This window comes from Trachemys scripta, chromosome 4 (assembly GCF_013100865.1).
Source record: "Trachemys scripta elegans isolate TJP31775 chromosome 4, CAS_Tse_1.0, whole genome shotgun sequence".
Classification (NCBI taxonomy): Eukaryota; Metazoa; Chordata; order Testudines; family Emydidae; genus Trachemys; species Trachemys scripta.
In genome coordinates this window covers 93,528,015-93,544,801 of record NC_048301.1, presented here as the reverse complement: position 1 = coordinate 93,544,801, position 16,787 = coordinate 93,528,015, and the positions used below count along the sequence as shown (strand labels likewise).

General features: G+C 42.1%; 1 long non-coding RNA gene across 2 annotated transcripts in view; it reads left to right on the top strand.

Annotated features, from left to right (window-relative positions):
- LOC117877145 overlaps positions 1 to 16,787 on the top strand; it is a 228,975-nt gene that overhangs the window by 5,643 nt on the left and 206,545 nt on the right. The window lies entirely within an intron of this gene.

Genomic DNA, 16,787 nt, shown 5'->3' with positions numbered 1-16,787 from the left:
CTAGGAAGTGCTTTGGAGGCAGACCTTGCCACAAGGAACAAAACATACATTTAAATTCTTATCCTTTATGCAAAGCTAGTTAACAACCTTTACAGAGGAATGGATGCAAGAGAAGACAGATCAAATCCTTCCTTTGTCTAACATTCACCAATACAGCTGGCCTATGACAGCCCTACAAGGTATGTCTACAACACACCTGGCAGCGAGCCTCCGAACCCAGGTCCACCAACTTCTGCTAGCGCACTAAAAATAGCTGTGTAGATGTTGTAGCTCCGGATCTCAAGTTCCATCCCAAGCTGCAATGTTGAAGCAATGTCTACACAGCTATTTAATACAGTAGTGCAAGCCATGCTTACACAAGTCTGTGGATCCAGATGAGGAGGGTCACTTTCAGATTCAGTGTAGACATACCCATAGTGTCTGATTAGAAGAGGTAGCCTGGTACTCTGTTCCTCTTTGAACAGGCTTTTTTATGGCCAAAGCATGTCCAGTTTGAAGATCTACTGACAACAGCCCCTTCAATTCTGTGGATGTCCAGCATAAAGTCTTAGCAAACCTCCCTGAGGCCTGCTGGGAGTGGTTCCACTACGTTTTAGGCCATCTGTAAAACCCTTCCTTGGCAAGACTTTTTTCCCTCTGCAGAAGAATGACCACAATACATACAAACCCCCACAAATCTGGTGGAGTTAATGTGAAATATTCTGGATGAAAACTCTAATGGGTATATTTTGTTCCTACACAAAGAATACCTGCAATTTACTTCTGAATTTTATGAGAAAGAGGAGAGGAACAGGAACAGGTCCTTGATATTAAAACTCAAAATAATTCTTGTAAAATTTATTCTTCAATGTATACTGAACATTCTGCAGCAGCAGGTGTTTTTAATGTCTGCCATAGCATTCATCTTTAATAAATCTCCCCTCGTTTGAAAACAACTGTGTCCTGTGACTGAAATGATCCTTGTAGGTCTTCTCTAGTACAATAATGCCACGAATTCACAGGAACAGCAATAACTTTTAAATATTTTTAAAAGGCATTCAATAATGCATCTGTAAGCTTTGTGCAGCATTATAAAATGTAATGTCTAAACCAGTACAGCCATTGAGCAGGCTGTCTAAATCCAACTAATTTTTGAGACCGCTATAGATCTAACATTAGGGAAGAAGAATAATGGCAAGCAAATAGCTCCACCTAGTGTTCAGTATCTTTCTTAATCCTCCTTTTTATCAATTTCCCAGTAGAGGGCTCCTGTTATCTCATATCTTAACAACTGATGATTGCACACCTGAAAAGTGTTAATTAACTTTCCATAAGCAATAAATAACTTTCTATAAGCAATTACAGTTACTTTGTAAGAGTCAAGAAGGTAGTGTATAAAGGTGAATATTTGAATTTATCACAGATCTGATATAATTTAAAAAGACCTACTGGGAAATAATAAGTAATATCAGCTACTTAATATCTCTGTCCTTTCCCATGGCCAAAAAAAAATGTGAATCCTCCCCTCCCCCTTCACTTAAATGTTAAAAAAACAATCCCTATATCCTCCAAAAAATTCTGTGGATCCTTATATCACACGGTGTCTTGAACGGCTTCGGCAGTCTTCCTTCCATGGAGATGGGACTGGACTCCTTAGTTGAAATTGCCCTGTTCTGTTCATTCCCTCTGAACCACCTGGCACTGGCCACTGTCAGAGAGAGGATACTGAACTAGGTGGACCATTGGTCTGACACAGCATGGCCATTCTTACGTAATTGCAGTTAAGTAAATCCCTTTCCCACTTAAAACAAAAAGAGAAAACCTTCCACATTTGGCTATAATTTACATTAGTCCACATAAAAACCGGACTTGATAATGTTCACAAACTCTGTAATATTTTTTCCAGGTGTCTTCACATTCACACCTAGACATTAAGCAAAGTTTTTACAGGTGGCAAATAAACCTTTCGATTACCTTTTAATTCTAACAACCACACTGATACTTCAGTCCAGATGTTTATATTACTGGCAATGTGTCCTGGTAAATACCATTTATGTTTCTAGGTAGCTTCTCAAGGAGGTCATTTGCTTTGGCTTGTTGCATCCCCAGATGGTTTAATACTGCATAACTTTCACTGCTTCTCTCTTCCATACTGCACTTCTGTAACACTGCTTTACAGCCAAAATGCTTCTGAAATAAATGTAGTCAAACTTTACTAATTCTGGGTCACTGAGAACGAAAATGATGCTTAAAATTGTTGATTGGCTCTAGTTTTCAAGATATGCTATTGGGTCAGTATATACGACCCTTGACTTGGGAATGGCGGAGGATAAGTGAGTTATAAAGGGAAGGGATCTCAATGTAAACCAGAAATGACTAAAATACATCTTTGACTGGCTCTATGAAGAAATCTATGACTGGGTTTGGACAGTACTTGCTTTTTAGGCAAAACAATGAATGATGCAATCTGAAGCTGGTATTGCGTCATACAGGATATGAATTGCATCATGTTATTCCTAGAAGTCATGGATGATGCAATCATAACAAAGCTTACATCACTCTGCTGAACAAATTGCCCTATATCAGCTCTAGAAATCATACAGTGTCGTGCTCTCTTATTTGTCAATGTTTGATTTTGCAAAGGGACACATTTCTGTTTAGCCAAAGTGAGCAGAGATGCCTCGTACTTGTGTGAACAGTGCAGATAACTTCTGCTGTATTTGTGGTGAAGTGACTTTTGCATCACAAAAGCGCAGTATAACCACTATGGTTAAGAAAGCCTATCACCTTTATTTTGGCTGCAAAATTGGAGATCAGGACAAGAGGTGGGCCCCACACATATGCTGCAACACTTGTGCAACAAATCTTCGCCAGTGGTTGAACAGGAAAAGGAAATCTATGCCTTTTGCAGTGCCAATGATTTGGAGAGAGCCAACAGATCATACCAGCAATTGTTACGTCTGCATGGTGCCTCCAGTTGGGAAAGGTGTGTCAAAGAAGAAAAAGTGGACTGTGCGTTATCCAAACAGTCCATCAGCTATACGCCCAGTACCCCACGGAGAAGGACTGCCGGTTCCTGATGCACCAGAATCATTCTCACTTGAGTCAGACGAGGAAGAGGATGAAACTTCTGGTCCTGAACCATCAATGTCACAGGACCCACAGTTTCTCCCATCCTCCTCCTCTGAACCACACCTCATACACAAGGTGAACTGAATGACCTTGTCAGGGATTTGGAACTACCCAAGAGTAAGGCAGAGCTGTTGGGCTCCAGACTACAGCAGTGGAATCTCCTGGCAGGTGATGTTAGGGTTTCCATGTTCCGTGACCGTCAAAAGGATCTTGTCCCATTCTTCTTCATGGAAGGTGAGCTTGTAGCCTGAACAACATCGATGGTGTGATGGCAGCCCTCAACATCGTTCACGATCCAGATGAGTGGAGACTGTTCATTGATTCATCAAAGACGAGTCTTAAAGCTGTTTTACTGCATAATGGCAATGTTTTGCCATCAATTCCAGTTGGTCATGCAGTCCATATGAAGGAAACCTATGACAACATGAAACAACTTTTGAGGTGCATAAACTATGACCACCATCAGTGGCAGCTTTGTGGCGATTTGAAGGTTGTTGCTCTCTTGCTTTGTCTGCAGACTGGATACACAAAGTACTGCTGTTTTCTCTGTGAATGGGATCCTCGTGCAAGAGATTCCCACTACATCAAGAAAGATTGGCCGCTCCGACAGTCATTGGAGCCTGGGAGGAAAAGTGTTCAGCATCCACCTCTTGTTGAATCAAGCAAGATTTTGTTACCACCCTTACACATCAAGCTGGGTCTGATGAAGAACTTTGTCAAGGCCATTGACAAAACACAAGCAGCTTTCAAGTACCTCCGTGGAAAATTTCCAAGGTTAAGGGAAGCTAAGATAAAGGAAGGTGTCTTTGTTGGTCCTCAGATTCGTGAACTTCTTTGAGATGATGCATTTGACCATGCACTGCGTGGCAAAGAAAAGACGGCATGGAAAGCCTTCCAGTTAGTGGCAATAAATTTTCTCGGAAACAACAAGGCAGACAACTACAGGTTGTTGGTGGAAAACCTCCTCAAGGCATGGTTGCAACATGTCACTAAAGATACATTTTTTGCACTCTCATCTAGATATTTTTCCACCGAACTGCGGAGCAATGAGCGACGAGCACGGCGAGCGATTTCAGCAGGACATTGCAACAATGGAGAAACGCTATCAGGGCAAATGGAGCCCATCAATGCTTGCAGACTATTGCTGGACAGTGACAAGAAATGCTCCATTTAATGAATACAAGAGACAAGCCAAGAAGCACCGAGTAGACACTGAATAGGACTAAACTATGTACATAATAGTTTTTTGCCTTTTGTTTCATAATACATTTTATTTATATAACCCTTTTGCTGATCTTAGAAACAGTAGCCAATCAGTTGTTTTAATTGTCATATTTGAATTCAGCACATCAAAATACATAATAAATAGCACATTTTATCTCTGAAGCAGACGACTTCTCAAAAATTGTAGACCAGTGTAATTATGACACATTTGAAGTCAATTTTCTTGATAGGATGTCCTGGCTCTGAGTTTTGTCTTCACAGAGTACATATCTGAGTATGTCTACGCTGAAAAGAAAAACCCATGGTACTAAATCTCAGAATCTGGGTCATTTGACTCAGGCTTGCGGGGTTCGGTCTGTAGGACTAAAAATAGCAGAGTAGACATTCAGGCTTGGAGCAGCGTCTGGGCTCCTAGGCCCTTCCCCTTCACTGGGTTTCAGAGCACAGGTTCCAGCCCATGTTGTAATATCTACACTGCTATTTTTAGCCCTGCAATCCAAGCTTGCAGCCCCGAGTCAATTGACCCAGACCCTGAGACTCAGGCCTGGTCTACACTGGGGGGAAGAGGGGGGAAGAATCGATCTAAGTTACGTAACTTCAGCTACGTGAATAATGTAGCTGAAGTCAACGTACTTAGATCTATTCACCACGGTGTCTTCACTGTGGTGAGTCAACGGCTGCTGCTCCCCTGTCGACTCTGCCTGTGCCTCACACGGCGGTGGAGTACAGGAGTCAATGGGAGAGCGCTCGGGGGGTCGATTTATCGCGTCTGGACTAGACACGATAAATCGACGCCCACTGGATCAATCGCTGCCCACCGATTTGGTGGGTAGTATAGGCATACTATCAGTGCTGCAGGTTTTTTCTTTGCAGTGTAGATGTACCCATTTAGACCCACTGTGCTCGCCTATTTAGTTATTCCATCTGTTTTCTATCTAGTCTAACAAATTGTCCAAGAATATATGCTCTACTCTTGTTATGATGTTTTTACAAGGTTGATTTCTTTTCACATTTCTAATGAGTATGAACCTTAATTATCTGCTGAGATGTAAACTCATGCCTAGTTCTGAGATGCTCATCAATATCATTCTGCAAATCTATGGGATCACCCTTTCTTTGGTGTTATTGTTCATAAATTGTTTTTTCTCAGTCCAGACCTGAATTTCGATTCAAAGACAAGAGATAAGAAATGTCTCTCCTCTTCTTACAAAGGGGCCCTCAGCTGTTTGGTATTCAATGTCATGTTACTGTTACCTGTGTTTTGGCCAGGATTTTCAAAAGAGCGTAAAGAAGCCTGCCAGGGTAATTCCTTTAGGTTTCTTTAAAAATCCAAGCAATGATGCCCATATAGGGCCTGATTCCCAGTGCTCTTAAAATGCTCATTGAATTCAGTGGGAGTTTTAGATATGCAAGAAACATATTCTTCCTCACTGTTGCATGGGGATGAATGAGTAAGAAACAGACTTCGTGAATAAGTCAAAGCAAGTAACTTATTCAGTGAATTTAGCCTCTCATTTTTCCTGCTTGCATAATGTCATCTGGCAGGACTATCTTTCTTCAAACACGAGGGATTCATTTTTTAAAAATTCTTTACTCTCTATTGATCATGTGTATTTGAAATTCATGCACTGTTGCTTGAATGTGCTTAGTCAGATAAGACTGTGTTCAAAGAATACAGTAGAACCTCAAGTTATGAACACCTCGGGAATAGAGGTTGTTCGTAACTCTGAAATGTTCCTAACTCTGCACAAAACGTTATGGATGTTCTTTCAGAAGTTTACAACTGAACATTGACTTATTACAGCTTTAAAACTTTACTATGGAGAAGAAAAATGCTGCTTTCCCTTTATTTTTTTTAGTAGTTTACATTTAACACAGTACCGTACTGTATTTGTTTTTTTGTCTCTGCTGCTGCCTGCTTGTGTACTTCTGGTTCCAAATGAAGTGTGTGGTTGACTGGTCAGTTCATAACTCTGGTGTTCGTAACACTGAGGTTCTCCTGTAGTTATCAATGGTTTGCTGTCAAACCAGGACAACCTATCTACTGGCATCCCGCAGGGACCAGTCCTGGGTCCGGTACTAGTCCACATGTTCATTAATGTCTTGGATAATAGAGTGGAGAGTATGCTTATAAAATTTGCAGATGACACACAACTGGGAAGGGTTGCAAGTAATTTGAAGGACAGTATTAGAATTCATAATGACCGTGACAAACTGAAGAATTGGTTTGAAATGAACAAGATGAAATTTGATAAAGACAAGTTGTGATAGGATCTACAGGCCCCACGCTGAACCAGGGCTGGGAGTAGAGTAATACTGGGCTAGGGAGACCTCCCTCCTCAACAGTTCATGTCTTCCCAATGGAGGAACAGTTTAAAAGGACACTGGCAGCCCAGGAAGAAGGGTGAAATGAGCTGCATCCATCCCCAGGAATGAAGGCTGATGCTCAGAGCTGTGTCAGGAGTGGCAACAGCTTAGTGAAGGCTGTTCTAGCAGCAGGGACTTGGACTACCTCCTCCCCAACCTTGGGAGCTGAAAGCCCAAAAAGAGATTGATTGAACAGGACACTAGGACTGAGGAGAGTCTGCTAAGCCAGTGACCATGCCCCAGGCGCAGGAGCTCCAGACTGGTAAGAAGGGACCCAGGGGAAAACCTATTTTGGGGTAGCTTAATAACTGGTCTTGATGCTCTGATAAACTCCTAGGCCCTGGGTTGGGACCTGGTGGACAGAATGGGCCTGAGGCCCTCTACCCCCCTCTTCCTTCCCACCACCCCATAATGAGAGAACATCTGGGGGAGCATGCAGGAGTGATTGAGACCACTGCCAGGGACCCCTCTGGGATGAATAGGCCAGCAGAAACCACAAGGCCAGGATCTGACCACTAAGCCAGCTGGTCATCAGACCTTCTCACTAAACAAGTGCAGAGTACTATGCTTTAGATTAGAAGGAAAAATCAAATGCACAGCTACAAAATGGGGAATAACTGGCTAGGCAGAAGAGGACAGTGGTGTGCACTCACACACGTATGTTCATTTAAATACTTGGCATGAAATAAGTGTACATCCTTATGTTGATTTCTTAGTACAAAACTCACTGTTCAACAAAAGGTTAATAAGAAAACAGGTTCATTAATAATATATTATCAGTTGCAGTTTGGTTATTGGTTAATGAGCTATAGTAAATTATTTTTAAAAGTGTTTAACAAATTATTTGTTGAAATTACAAGACTGACAAGGCATGTAATATGCTCAACTGTGCTAAATGTCACAAGAGCTCATATAAATGGAAACATATCACAGATGTTTCTCATCATGTTTTTAACATGAAAAGAAAAGAACAAGCCATTCTGGAGATGGTAGTAGTAGTGTGGGCCCCAATCCTGTCAACAGCTATGCATGTGTGTAACTTACTACCGTGAGCCGTCCTTCAGATGCATGTTTGCAGGGTTGGGGCCTTCGTGCCAAACAGGAGATCTACGTTTTCCTGGACCCAGTCTATTGCTTCCTGAATTGGTAGAAGGAATGGGCATTTCATAGCACATGGCAGCATTCCTTTACCTAAAAGGATTATTGAAACAGAGGACACTTTGTTCTCCAACAGGAGCCAACTTACAAACACACCAATTCTGAACACATTTCAATTCCTGGTTGCCATACGAGATTGGGGAAATTGGGTGTTTCAGGCTAAAATGGCATGGGACTTGGAGGCAGTGGGGCTGGAGAGGAAAAGGTCGAGCCTTGGAGCCAAGTAGCTCAACTAAATGGCTTTGCGGGGGGAGCCTAGATGTGCTTGAGCTGGTACTGACGCTAGGGTGACCAGACAGCAAGTGTGAAAAATCGGGACAGGGGGTGGGGGTAATAGGAGCCTATATCAGAAAAAGCCCCAAATATCGGGACTGTCCCTATAAAATCGGGACATCTGGTCACCCTAACTGACAAGAGGTGTCTTTCAATGCAGCATACCTTTTATTAAAGCTGCCTTTCCATTCCCAGGGAACTCATACTCTTATTTTTTAAAAATATTTTCAGTAAATGTGGTGCTTATGAATAGAACTAGTGCAGTCACTGTACAAGTTTCCCTGACGTACCTCTGTGAGTGTAGTTCTTGTCATGATTGGGCCTACAAATTTACCTGATTGTGAGCTGAACTGTGAAAAGTGAGTGAACGTTCATAAAATGTCATAACAACAAATGTTGATGGGAAAAGGTTTAAAAAAAAGAGACAGACTGGATTAGTCCAAACAGAAAGGCCTATTGATATAATTCAAGGACTGTGTTAAGATCGTGCCTGGTAAACAAGAATGGTGTGAGACTGGAAATCAACAAACCAAAATAGGTATGTTGGAAACTGAGCCTAATTGGTACACCAAATAACAAGGTGATGAGCTATTCCACCCATTATTCCCTTTTGGGGTCCTTTTAAAAAAGAGAGTGCGGGGGTGGGAGGGTGACCTACTGACTGAAAAATGAGAGAAGGGGAAGGAGTGAGCTTCACCATCATTGCCGCCACCCCAACCATCTACTGGGACCCTGGACCCTTTTCATCCTAATCCTTAGAAGTGCCCTGACCAGACTGGTCTGGAGAGAAGGACTCAGATGACATAGCCACCTCCATCGGCTTGGGCTAAATCCCAAACACAACCTGGGATGTGAGACTTCATCTACCCCTCCTCCTTCCCCCCCCCAGTGTCCTTTTCCTTCTCTACTTCATTTCTTTTCCTTTCTATCTGTCTCCTTTTCTCTTCTGTCTAATAAGAGTGTAGCTTAGCCAGCCAAGACTGCATATTTTGCAGTGATGCTATCAATCTGTGATCGGAAAGACAGATAAATGTCATGCCCTAAACAGCCGGACCCTGGCACAACATGCCAGGTCTCTGGGTGGCTGTTACAAACATGTGCTGTAACCTGTGTTTTTCTAGCAGCGAAGTTGCTAGTAAAAGTCAGCACCAGAGAATCTGCATTTCCTATCTGTGCTGTGTTCTTTTCTCTTCCTTCTTGTGTGTGTTTGTCTTCTAGGAAATGGGATCAGATTTTAACAATAGTGCCAGCCCATTTCAGCTAATTTCTTCTCTTTTCCTTGCAAAAAACAATTATTACCATCTTTGATACCATCTAAGAGACAGCCAAACAAGTGGGTTTTTCCTTTAAAGATTCTCTCCAGCTGAAGGGAAAGGGAACAAGGGATGTTGTTAAAATGAAAGCCGTACTTAATACTTCCTTTTAAAATGCTCTGATTTTCCTTCTTTTCTGTATCTTTAATAAAAGGATTTTAATAGCATGTTTGCCATAGTACTAAGCAGTATCTTTATGCCAGACCTTATTTAATACTGTTTAATGTTGGACAGAGACTGGGCAGTCTGGGTCATGTTAACACCTTTGACTCTTTGGGCCCATTTATTCTATCTAAATTAATACAATACAACTCAGACCAAACATGATAGGCTGTGATAACCATACTTTTCTAGTTGTTGGCTTCTTTTGCCAGAACTTGTGGTGGGGGGAGGGGAAGTGTTCATGCGTGGTGGGTGGAGCCCCTTCCACCCACACCCTCCCCATGGTCGGAGTCCCGAGACCCCCTGCCACCCCCCACGCTGGAGCCACAAGCTCCCCTTTCACCCGGCCGCAGGAGCCCCAGGCTAGCTGAAGCCCCGAGCCCTCCCCTCCCCCCCAGCTCGGAGGAGCCACTGGCCAGCCACAACTCAGAGCGTTCCCCCCTGGCTGGAGGAGCCAGCTTGGGCCAGCTGCAGCCTGGAGTATCCCCCACCCATGCCTGGAGGAGCCCGGGGCTGGCCGAAGCCATGCTGTACCTCCCCCTCCCCAGACCCAACCGGCCTAGGGGAAAAGCATCTGTTAGAAGACACTTTTGATATGTCCCATGTGCCTCCTCCACCACCCTGGAACCTGTGTGGGGCATAATAAAGCAAAAACTTCACCGCCAAACCCCAGATCCGTGGATCCGGTGGCCGCGGCAGCCTATTATACCAGCCAGCCATGGAAGTGCTGTCTTGGACAAGATCTGCAAACTCACATTCCCTTTTTGTGACCTATGCAGTGGTTTGCATGCAAGTCTGTGAGGGCGACAGTTTCATGCTTTAAGTAAAATACCCAACCTGTCCTCAAGTCATTTTGTTTCAGATTTAGTTATTTGCACCAACTGCAGATGTGTTTGGCAAACAGGCCAGTGTGATATCAATATACATCTTGCGGATATGATAAAATAGGTTTTTTGGGAAGATGCAGTGTGCCAAGGCCAAGGTAAATCTTTACAACGTTCACAAAATAGCCAGTCATCTGAGTGATGCAATATAATTTTCAAATCTTATATCTACACAAGAAAATAAAATGGGTATTCTGTCCTGTAGCCCTCACTTGAAATTATGGAGTGTGGCAGAGCCAGCAGTGTAGGGACCACTAGTGGATTATCCAGTATATGATATGAACACAATCCTTGATATATTCTTAGAATTGGCAAGTGTAAATTATCTCTGAGTGTTTTATTAGACAAAAAATGTGCTTTAAGGTTTATTCTTATAAGGGTGATTGTAAGATATAGAGCCATAAATCTCTTTAAAATCCAACTTTAATCCATTGCCATCTGGTTGAATGAATCTAACTCTGCTATGCAAATTTAATTTCTCCCAAGTTCATTTATAGGTAGGATTCAATCTATGTTTTAGTACTACCTTTATCAAAGCAAAAACCCAGTATAAGAATAACATCTATTGAGAACATCTATGCTATGTAGACAGTTTCTCATGGAAATATTCTTGTTAAATAATATGATTTGTGTTCCCAGTTAAGAAACTTAAATGCAGCATTCTTTCAGAGCCTTTGATTGATGCCTTATGCTTGCGGATATGGGGTTTAACTTTTTGCAATACCAATTAAAGCCTTTATGTGTGTGCCAAGACCTAGTGATCAGATCTGTTGAATTAATTAATGTAATATTATCTGCAGAAGGATACCAGATACTCTCTAGATGCTAAGACTTGTATCTGTAGCTTGTCCAGTATTTTTCCCCTCATGAAGTTTTTATGACTGATAGTTTTCTGTTTTGTAGTATTTTCTAGGTAATTTTTTTTGTTTAAAATGTAACACCTGTCAAAGAAATAGTCAATTTTTATATATTTATTTAACATACTGGAAAATGGCATTTCTTATAAATGCTGAAATATTTAATTGCAAAATGATGTAGACTTGATCTGGAAGTATTTCTGGCCCAGAATGTATTTAGGAGTCTGGTCTATAAAATGTGCAACATATAGTTTTACTACCATACCATAATAGCTTTTTACTCTTAAAGAACAAAATGTGATTATTCTGTAGATTCATTGAAGTATGGCTTTCCCCCACATCATTTAGTTGCTGATATTCTATATATATATCATAGTTTTAATAATGTATTTACTTTTCTGCCTTTCAGTTCCTTGATATGCAAGTATTTTTCTCAATTAATATTTTAGCATTGCACAACATCTACTGGTCTTGTGTCCTTTCTAGGGAAGGTGCTAACAAAGAATTATGTATCTACTGACAAAACATTTTGACTAAGATTACTTTTTTTTTCTGACAGACTAATCCAATTATTTCTATGTAGCAGACTACCACCTTTTGAGGCTGTATGTTATAACGTTTTGTATGTAAAACAAAAAAGATATTAATAGACAATATAATCAACACAGGATTTAGTTTGCTGTCAACAAATTGCTACTACTGTAAGTCAAATGGAAAATGTGAAGTGGTTCTTCCTAATTTGCATAGTTCTAAATTACATTATAACTGGGGTAGAAATAGTTGTTTCCATTGGGTGCGTTAAAATGTGTGAAAAATTATAATGCTGTGGTTGGACTCTTTACCTAGGGGTTGGTTTTAGATAAACTTGTTAATTTCAGTTATAGTTATAAAAGGACACAGTTTTTTCCCCTCCCACATCAAATAAAATGCAAGAAGGAGAACAAATTAATCAGCACGTTCTCCTGCTTTTCAGAAACTGCTGTTGGGCTGCACCTGTAGGTGCAATATTTGAATGTATTTCAAACAGCTGGAAGTCTAGGGGCTGCACCACTCCCTGCCCCTTCCAGCCCTCATGGCTACTTCCCACTGGAGAAAATAATAGTTGTCCAATCACCACAGAGGGGAAAAAAAGCCGGGCAGCACAGCTGTATGGTGGATCACTGGATGTGGGCACTGAGGGCATGTGCCATGCTTGCCCACCCCTCAGACAGGCCCCGTTAATAATAGTAAAACTTTATTACCAGCCACCTGCAGTGGCACTCATCAGCAGTCCTACAGTAATAAGTCACTGTGTGCTTGCTTGTGAGAGGAAAAAGAAACTTTGCTAAGAAATAGATTTGTAAAGAAATAGATTTAATTTTCAAGCTGTGAAAGTAGTGCTGTTAGAAATGATGAAAATGTCCCCATGGAGTTTTGCTCACAATTGTTACTAATTAGTTTTACAGACATTTTCATGTTCTCAGTTTTGTTTTGGGGGAAATGGCCTCACTTTCTCTGACTGGCTTTCAGAAATCCATAACTTGAGCATTTTTATGGACGTATTTAGACTCTGGGGTGCCTCCCCCAAACATGGTCCACTGGATAAGAACTGGATTCAACAAGATACTTAAGCATGTGGCTAACTTTAAGCACATGCTTAGCCCTACTGAATAGTCATAAACACAGGGTGGATAGCCAGAAGGACCAAAACACTATTCCCACTTCTGCCAATGACTGACCGTAATACTTTGTATAGCTTTTAACAAATATTTTATTTAGTTATGAAGCAGTGGCCTGCTGCTGATGTGAACCCCACTGAAGTCAATGTGAGTTTCCATTGACTTCAGTGAACTTTGGGCTGGGCTGTCAGTCAATAACATCATCCCTATTTTAGAGATGGGAGAAATTGAGGTTCTTAAAAGTTAAGTGGCTTGCCAAAAAATCAATAGCAGAGTCAGGATTAGAACTCAGGAATCCCAGCTCTCTGAATACAGTAACTCCTTACTTAACATTTTAAGTAGTTCTGTTCCTGAAAAATGCGACTTTAAGTGAAACGATGTTAAGCTAATCCAATTTCCCCATAAGAATTAATGTAAATGGGAGTGGGGGGGTTAGGTTCCAGGGAATTTTTTTTTTGGCCAGACAAAAGGCATTATATACATTTTAAACAATTTTAAACAAGCAGTTTAATACCACAATCATCACTGCTGAGTATGAAGCTTGGTTGAGGTGGTGGAGTCAGAGGGTGGAAGAGGATGGATTGTCTGGCTGCTCCTCTTGCTGTTCTTGCAAACACAGGCACTGACTTGGCAGGGGGCTCAACCCTCAGCCCATCCACTCCACCCCTTCCCCCCAGCCCCCACCCTTGACCCGCCTCTTCTCCCCCCCACCTCCTCCCCCTTACTTTGCACGCTGCGTCCTCGCTCCTCCCCCTCCCTTCTGCATGCTTCAAGCCAGTTGATTGCCGCGGGCAGGAGGCGGAGAAGGAAGGGGGAGTCTGTGCGCCGAGTCCTCGCTCCTCCTAAACGTCGCAAGCCAGTTGATTACCACAGGCAGGAGGCGGGGGAAGAAGGGGGAAGGCGCCGATCCGCGGGGTCTGCCGGCGGGCGGGAGGCGCTGTGGGGAGAGGGGGGGCATAGGGAGGCTGCCAGCTGTGGAGAAAGCAGGCAGCCAAACAAGGTAAGAGTGGAGCATTACACAACTTTAAATGAGCATGTTCCCTAATTGATCAGCAATGAAACAACGTTAACCGGGAGGACTTTAAGTGAGGAGTTACTGTGGTCTATTCACACACTCTTTCTGAGAACATCATACTTGAAACTCTGCCCCAAACATGAATTGAACCTGAACCATTTGTTCATTTTTCTTTTACATTTTCACACCAAGGAGTACTAAATACTGCAGTGAAGTTTGTTCTTGCAGTATTTCCATTCTGGGCCAAACCAGGAAATACTGAGAATGCATAAGCAACAGGGCCGGCTTTAGGATTTTTGCTGCCCCAAGCAAAAACAATTTTGGCCGCCCCCCCTCATTTTTTTCTTATCCCACCCCCAGCCCCGCCTCAACTCCACCCCTTCCCCAAATCCCCAGCCCTGCCTCCTCCCCCCTTGCTCTCAAGCCTAGGAGGGAGGGGGAGAAGCAGTGCGCGCTGCGGCCGCTCGGGATCTCCCCCTCCCTCCCAGGTTTGAGAGCCTGGGAGGGAGGGCGAGCAGCGGCGCGTGAATCAGCTGTTTCGCGCGCCATGGTGCATGAGCGGCAGCAGTGGAGGTGAGCTAGGGCGGCCGGGGCACATTTTTAGGGGCGGCATGGCCGCCGCCAGAATGCCACCCCTAGAAATGTGCCACCCCAAGCACTAGCTTGTTTTGCTGGTGCCTAGAGCCGGCCCTGATAAGCAAACCTGGTTTTGATAGACTTCCAGGGCAAAAAGGTTACGATAGATCCTTGTTTGAACCTTCGAGGTTCACCCATCACTAGTTGTTGCAAATACGAAGGTATGAGGGGAGAAAGTACAAAAATATCATTAGTGTTTTCGTAATGTAACATATAACTCCTTACGTTTGTCTGTTCCACATTGTATTTAGCTGTGAGACTCTGAGTACCTTTTCCAGATCTGAAAAAGAGCCTTGCATAAGCTTGAAAGCTTGTCTCTTTCACCAACAGAAGCTGGTCAAATAAAAGATATTGCCTCACCTACCTTGTCTCGCTAATATCCTGGGACCAACACGGCTACAGCAACACTGCAAACACCTTGTGTCTCTTCTTAATTTAGGAATGATTTGAATAATAACAAAATACATTCTCCTCATGCAAATAACAGTAAGGAAAACATCTTCACTAGAATACTTTCTGTAAAAGAGCAGATTCATCCAGCCTCAAACTCAAGTGGCTTTGTTTGTCTCTTAAAAAGCACTTGGCAAATGTGGATAATATCATTATCTTCATTTTACAGCCAGAGAGACTTAAGGCACAGAGAGGTTAACAAGCAACTTGCCTATGGTCATGTATGCAATGTTGTAGCCCTGTCAATCCCAGGATATTAGAGCGACAAGGTGGGTCAGGTAATATCTTTTATTGGACCAACTTGTGTAATCTTGACTCTCTTACCAATAAAAGATATTATCTCACCCACATTCCCCATTGTCACACAGAAGTCAGTAACAGTTTCCTTAGTCCATGCACAATATTTTCTCCTGTTTGTATTTGCCTTAGCATTGGGCTATAAGATTATGGAGTTTCTTTGCTAAAGTATATCAGCTTAGACCTAGTTGTGACTAAGTAGCTTGTATTCTTTTGGTTGTATTTTCTTTTTAACATCATTCCCTGCTGTTGAGATTATTTTTAGAAAGCAACAACAGCCCTTTACTCCTAAAGAACAAAATGTGATTATTCTGTGGATTCAATGAAGTATGGCTTTCCCCACATCAATTAATTTTATTAAACTGTAATGCACACATTCTTAAAATCCAAAAACTGAAGCTGCCACTTGTGTGTTACAGAGATAGGTATGGGGAGGGAGGGGTTATTTTGCTTTTTGTTTTAATTCTGAACAAATATACTATTGGAATTTATCAGTAGGTCATAAAGCCAGTCCACATCAATGTTATGCCCTCACCTGTGTTGATTCTGGTGATCTGTTTCTTAAAGTATATTGCAGAATTAGAGTGTGTGCAGATATAAGGGCCAAGAATAGTTAGAGGTAAGGGAAAACTCTCAAAGACTGAGTAAGAAATGTTGGGATTATTTACTTTAGGAAGGCAACAAATGAGAGGGGACATGTTAATAGTATATAAAATAATGAATGGTCTACAGAGGGTAGATCGGGAACTTTTATTCAATCTGTCTGATAACACAAGAATAATGGCACATTCAATAAAACTGAAAGACATCAAACTCAGAACTCAGAGAAGGAAATATTTCTTCACATATAGCACATTTAGACTCTGGAACTCATTGCCACAGGAAGTCATTGAGGCCAGGAGCTTAGCAGGTTAAAAAAGGATTGAACATTTATATGGATAAATCTGGTTTACTCACAGAACAGAGGCAGTATGGTCAGTAGCAAGGCACGTTTCCCCACATCGGTCTCACTGATTGATATACTTCATTCTAAACTTGAGGCAACTGCCCCAGCTTTCCATTGGTGAAAGGGAAGTTCAGTCACCAAACCTATTCAGTCCCTGATATCTCTGCTTTGACTGTCAATGTGGGGCAGTAATAGCAGTTTTGGAGTCAGTACTCATAATGGGTAACAATTTTTCATCATTACCAATTAAATCTGGATGTGAAAATACATACAGGTACATTTGAAATTAATCTAGGAACTGCCACATTGGATCAGATGAATGGTCCATCTAATCCAGCAACTCCTCTCTGATAGCAGTCGGTACCGGATCCTTCCAACGAAGGCGTAAGAAGCCTTGAATTGGGCAAATTGAAATAACGTGCCTCCAGATAAAATT